This window comes from Pteropus alecto, unplaced genomic scaffold (assembly GCF_000325575.1).
Source record: "Pteropus alecto unplaced genomic scaffold, ASM32557v1 scaffold185, whole genome shotgun sequence".
Taxonomy (NCBI): Eukaryota; Metazoa; Chordata; class Mammalia; order Chiroptera; family Pteropodidae; genus Pteropus; species Pteropus alecto.
Genome location: NW_006438088.1, coordinates 4355612 through 4362373, shown reverse-complemented (window position 1 = coordinate 4362373; position 6762 = coordinate 4355612). Strand labels below are relative to the sequence as shown.

The 6762-nt window shown below is 37.3% G+C and overlaps 1 protein-coding gene across 26 annotated transcripts in view; it reads right to left on the bottom strand.

Moving 5' to 3' along the window:
* The window catches only part of PLAGL1 (PLAG1 like zinc finger 1), a 61648-nt gene that overhangs the window by 38243 nt on the left and 16643 nt on the right, over positions 1 to 6762 (bottom strand). For all 26 annotated transcript variants that reach the window (XM_025049262.1, XM_025049254.1, XM_025049263.1 and 23 more), the window contains one exon: positions 2466 to 2507. The gene's annotated coding sequence lies outside the window, so the exon portion shown is untranslated. The remainder of the gene's footprint in view (positions 1 to 2465; positions 2508 to 6762) is intronic.

Here is a 6762-nt window from a genome sequence, read left to right as displayed (position 1 = left end):
TTTTTTTTAAGTAAAAGAGGAGAGAAAATTCATAATGCAAGGGAGAGAAAGGATAGCTGCTATAGAAATATCCACGGGCAGGTGAGAAGGGATGGTATCCAAGAACATAAGTACAAGGGTGAGCTTTGGACAGTTCATCCCAGGAGAAAGAGAGATGGTAGAAGGTAGGGTACAAGTGCAGAAGGCTGGGTAGATGTAGTGATGAGAGCTTATGGAAGTCCTCTTTTGGGTATTTCTATTTTATCAGTAAAAAAGGAAACAATGTCATCAGTTGAAAGGGAGAACAGAAGAACAACTAGAAGTTAATAGAGAAATAGGTTTTAAATATATTTCTGGGAATTAATTGTCCAAATTGCCATAAAACATTGGAGATTCACTGAGGTTAGCAATAAAATCATTCAAGTAAGACCAGTGAGCATGGCTGGGTATTTTTCTCTGGCTATGTACAGGCATGGAACAGGTAGACCAAGGCTTTGGGATTTAGACAGCTAAGCAAAATAAAGCAAGAAGGGTAAGAGAAGTGAGTGTAGAGGTGATGTTATGATGGGGTAGACTATGTGAAGGATGAGGGAAGTGTGGTACAGGAGAAAAGTGGTATGTCTAGGTGGAGCTGAAAACGTACTGGAGTGGGGGGCTGATAGAGAATATGATGCTTGAAATCAAGGCCACGGAGGGAAAGTTACTGCTAATAACTAGGTTCACAGTATGACCATGAAGGAGCAGGGATGAAGCAGTTTATGGGATGAGATTACTGGAGGGGAGAAAGTTAAGGAAGTGAGAAGCCAGGGCATCGGAAGGATCCTTATGTGACCTTAAAATCACCAAGTAGGAAACATTAACTTTGGAGAGAAGGACAGTGAGCCAGGAGCTAAATCTTCAAGGAATGAAGAAGAATGACATGGGAATTACATAACAAGAAAAAAGAATACATCTCTCATTTTTATTTTCAAGATTTTTAAAACTTATGGTTTTAAACTGGTTTATAACTATATTTATATTATTTATGCTTAATTCTATGTCAACTGTTTTAAGCTAATTCAACAGTCCTTTTACACTACACTTCTATTTAGCTCAAATGTCTTTATTTTCTTTTGCAATCGCTGTGAAAAATGCACAACAGATCTCGTCATTTAAATTAATTTCCTAAATTTTAAAGCAATACTTCCCCCAAAAAATGTTCCACGGGGCACTGGTCCTATAGTCTATTTGATGACACAGAAGTTACACTGTAAAATATGTTTGAGAAACACCACCGACCATAGGTTCTCATAGATAAACGTTGTTGGAAGTAAGTCTAATTTAATTTTAACTAAGTTTTTCCCCAAATTTATATGAACATAAGCCCTCTTCTCATATAACATCAGTTACCATCAAGAGGAATGAGTATACCAAGATTTGGGGGAAGACTGTATTAGAGGTGTGTGTCTTCTAATGGTCTCAAAATAGGTGAACAAAACCTGCTAGAAGATTTAAGATATTGATTTATATACTGTCAGAAAATGCAAATCACTGCTACTTTTAACAATATTATTCTCCATTAGTAACATAATGAAAAACAAATCCATCTTCAGACAATAATTATCACAGAGGTCTTTAAAATTAGTGTAGCATATTTCAATTCTTCTCCATCAAAATAATGGCATATATAAATCAACACTATTGGCTGCACATTATGGTTCATAACTTTATTTTTACATACTGGCAATACAGTCTCTATTTTAAGAAATAGCCAAGTAAAACCCACTTAATACTGTAAATGTTTTCAGTGATACAAGGACTAATTCATTTTCTTAGGTTAAAAATGATTGTTCAATTCTCCCTATTTCAAATGTTTGGATTTCACTGAATTAAAAAGGAAAAAAAAAACTACCTATTACTAAAACAGAAGTTCTAAATTTGTTTTTTTCAATATACTATAAAGAAAAGTTATGGAACAGAAATTTAGCTACTCTAAACAATAAAATGGGAATAAAACTTCTCCCAATCTGGAATCCTCTCCTCATTTCATCTAATTGCCAGATTTTCGCAGGTGAATGAAACAATATTTGTTTCACCTCACTAGTCAAACCATTCACACTAGTGGCTTTCTCCCAGAGTGTTGTATCCCTCTTACCATCTGTCACAAAGATGTCTGAGTGAAGAACTCTGATGTCCAACAGAATGGACATATATACAACATCAGCTCCACAGACAGCACTTTGCTCTCATTAATCACAGCCCTAATAGGAAGTCACTCCAAAGAAACAGATGGCCCCAACCGAAGATGTGCAATTCAAAGCTCCTCAAAATAACTGTCACCTAACAGTATCAGAAAAACTAAAACAGACCTTAACATATTATAAGAACCAAATAATAAAAAGTTTTGCTCCAATTTTTGTTCCAGGTCCTCTAGAAAAGTACTCCCATATAATTAGAAAATACAAAATGTTGGGGTGGAAGATAAAAAAATTAAAATTTCAACTTACAAAAGCCAATGAGGACTCTGTTATCAATCAGGCAGGAACAACCTAAAAACAAAATAAATTAAAAATTAAAATTATTTATTAGTTTTATATAATAGTTTCATATGCATTTTAAAAGTGAATTTCATTAAGATAATTGCAGATTCAAATGAGGTTTTAAGAGACATCTTGAGCACCTTTTGTTCAGTTTCCTCCAATGGTAACAGTTCACGAAACAAATACAATCAAGATATTTAGATTAATACAATCCGCTGGTCTTTTGAGCTTTCCCAGGTCTCATTATACTTGTGTGTTTAGTTCTACAGTATTGAATAACCTGTAGGCTGACACATGTACCACCACAGTCAAGATATTAAACAGTTCCATCACCACAAAGATCCCTCCTGCTGCCCTTTTATAAGTGAACCCATCTCTTTCCCCTCAAACCTCATCTGTCCCTTTGCACATCTATTTTTAACACTAAAATAATAACATCCATTTGTGAACAATAACTATTTTACTCATTGTCCATAAGAGATAACTACCTAATTATATGTCAAATCATGAATAAAGAATTCTATTTTCCTTCATTATAGAATAAATTTTAGTTTAAGGAATGAATTCTCTGGAGAGTTTTTTTTCTCCAGAGAATTATTAACATAACATACTTACTTCAAAAATCAAAAAGTGAAAAGTAAGCTGAAAGTACTGTCTGAACTCACAGTACTTCTTAAATATATTCCATATCTTAAATATATTTTTTAGGAGCAGTTTTAGGTTGACAGCAAATTGAGGGGAAGATGTTTTAATTTCAAATTCCACTTGTTCATTGCTCCTACATAGAAGAGCAACTGGCTTTTGTATATTAACCTTGTATCCTGCAACCCTGCTTTAATTGCTATTAGTTTCATGAGTTTTTGTCAGTTCTTTAAGATTTTCTAAATAGACGATCATGTCATCTGTGAACAAAGATAGTTTCACGTCTTCTTTCTCAATCTGTGTCTTTTCCCCTTTTCTTGTCTTATTGCATTAGCTAGGGCTTATAGTATGTTGAAAAGGAGTGATGAGAAGAAACATCCCTGCCTTGTTTCTGATCTTAGTGGAAAAGCTTGTACTTTCTCACCATTAAATATGATGTTAGCTGTAGGTTTTTTTTGTAAATACATATACACACACATAAAATTTCATTCAACCCTCATAACGCCTCTATGAGGTACACATCATTATTATTCCTTTTTGACCCATGAAGAAACTCAGGCATCATGAGGTTTAGTAAGTTGCCTAAGGTTGCACAACTAGAAAATGGCTGATCATGACACACGGGTCTAGGTTCTTAGCATCTGGGCTATCCTGTCCCTCAAAGAAACCTATGATGAGAAAATCGAGTCATTTGTGTCACCACTGATTTCTGTAACAAACAATCAAAATTTTCCAAGTAAGACGTGGTGAGTAATAATGATCACCCCTAAGCACTAATGTCCCTCTTACTCTACTGCTAAACAGTCACCATGGCACATACGGTGGAAGCACAACACTTATGGTTCTCAGTAGTTCCCAACTGACTAAATTTTTGTTTGTTTTGTTTGTATGTTACCACAGCTATAACATCTATGTTCATATTCACTGTTTTTCTTATAATTTTAAATTCTTAGATAGGGACAATATCTGTACAATTAGGTTTGCAAAGACAAGATATGCACAAACATCAAAAAAATGCCTTTGTTGAGCACAATTACAGTAATCACAATGGCAGGGTAGCTCTACTTCACTAGAGTTTCTGGCTCCCAGGAACCTGGATCCTGAGATGGGCAGAACTTCATGGGAAGACAGGACTCAGTATTAGGGTATATTTGAGGCACTTTGCTTTAAATTTCATTTACCTGCCATGAAAATGATACAGCTTATTAACCTACGTTAAAGGGTTTTCAAATTCTAGAATATTAAAAAACTGACCACACATGTCTTAGTCAGTTCAGGTAAAAAAGTACCGTAGACTGGATGGCTTAAATAATAACATAATAATAAACATTTATTTCTCACAGTTCTGGAGGCTGGAAGTCAGGTTCTGGTGAGAACTCTCTTAAGGTCTGTAGACTGCCAGCTTCTTGTTGTATCCTCATGTGGCAGAAAAAGAGTTAGCTAGCTCTCTGGCCTCTTCTCGAAAGGGCACCAATCCCATTTGTGAAGGCTCCACCCTCGTGATCTAATTACCTACCAAAGCCCCAACTTCAAATATCATCATGTAGGGGGTTAGGATTTCAACATATCAATTTGGGGGGGGGACATAAACATTCAGTCCATGGCAACGACCTTATAAAGAGATGATGATAATACAGTCATTTCTGAAAGATCTCACTCTCTACAAAATCTCACACCAAAAATAACAACTAGAGGGAAAAGTCAGAGTAGACTACTCAAAACCTATTCAACTTTGTAAACAGAGAACCAAATAATAATGGGTACCATAGAGATAACTTGGACAGTCCAGGTAGGCAGCTCAGTGTGACTGGAGAATGTCTCAGGGGATATTAAAAATGCACAGAAACAATAGAATGGAAAGGCTACTGCAGTAGAAATTGAGAGGGAGAGTTCAGAGATGGGGTCTCACAGACAAGGGGAGTGACTTCGCGCTGTCAGACTCATTTGGTTCTAGAGCCTAACAACTCCAGAACATCTCCCCACCCTTGTTACTTCCCACTTTCTCCTCTACCTTCCAAGTGGCCTCCTCACTCCCAACATTTGTACATAAACCCACTTCATGCTTCACTGAGAGAAAAAAAGAGCTATTGGATAGAGCATCTCATCTTCCCAAGGCTAAGCCTACTTCCTTTCCTAGCACCAAAATTCAACCACAGCTCAGCAAAGTTCCCTCTACATTACCATCTTCTCCCTTTCTACTAGAGATACGTCTTCCCAACATACAATGATGCTCTATTTCCCAACCTTTAATAAATAAAACCTTCACTGAACCCCACATCATCCTTCAGCTCCTCCCACTATATTTCCAGACTAACTTTCTCAGACTAACTTCTAAAAAGATTTGAAAAATGAGATAATCTCCATTTCCTCACCTTCTATTCATTTTCCAACCCATTCTCCTGGCTCTTATCTCTACCACTCTATCAAAGGATCCTTATCAAGGTCGTCAGAGTGATTATTATCCTCATTTTATAAACCAGTATACTGCAGTTCAAGAGGGATTACTAGGTTGAGGTAGTAGACATACCTTCCTGTGGAGATAAGCAAGAGCTGGAGGGCAGCCCCGAAGCATTCTTTCCAGGATGCGAGACTAAGGACTTCATCTTCCAAGCACCCTACCTCCTTTCTTCCTTAGGCCGTCCTCCCTGCATTAAATCTCTCAGACTTACTCCTTGGAATATCTCATTACTTTTTATCATTCATTATTCGAAGGGACGCGACAAAGTCCCAATACCTCCATAAGGTCAAGAAAACTAGGGTTGATGCAAATTTGCTGTGAGCAAACACATAAAAAACTGATTTATATATCATAAAAGAACTTTATAATAAAAATTATAATTGTCAAGACATGATACTCAAATTTGAAAATCAGGATATTTCTCTCCCTAGCTCTATCTAGGAAGCGAAATCAGTAAGCACGAGGAATGGTACAGACCTGTGTGCTTGCTCATATCCTATTCTCATTTTGTAGGCACACAGATACTACACTTGCTCAGTAATGCCTTTAAACCTGGGCAAGAGGGGTTCGCAGTGAACCCATTCCTCTAAAATGAAAAAGATGTCCAAGGTTCTAAGAGGACACACCTACCCAGGCCCAGACTCCCCTCCTACACTATGTTCCTGGTCCCTGGAACCATGGAATTCCTTGTCCAAAGGGCTTCAAGCCTGCTACCAGGGACTGCACAACCCTCTTTCCCAAGACCTGTATTTCTGAGGATAGACTGTGCCACTGTGCATGCAACCCCAGGCCCAAGAGGAGGCCAAGGGGTGGTTGTGTGCAGACATATGAACAAAGCTCAAATGTATGCCCTTGATGGTGCAGAACTGGGCCTGGAACGTGAAGAGAAGACAGGTCGGCTCGCCCTACATTGCCATATGCTAGAGGTGTGGAACTCTCAAGACTCCCAAGAATTCCACATTCGAATGTGGTTTTCCAGGTCATATGGGATAAATATGTCAAGGAATGACAGAGTATATTTTTAAAGTTAGTTTATTAGCCTAACGCATAACTTTTAACTATTTAGATATACAGTATAAATCCTTCTGTTTATATTCCTGTTTGAACTTCTCCACCCCCTTATAGTTAGACAGGGCCATGTGACTAGTTGTAGGCTGCTAATAA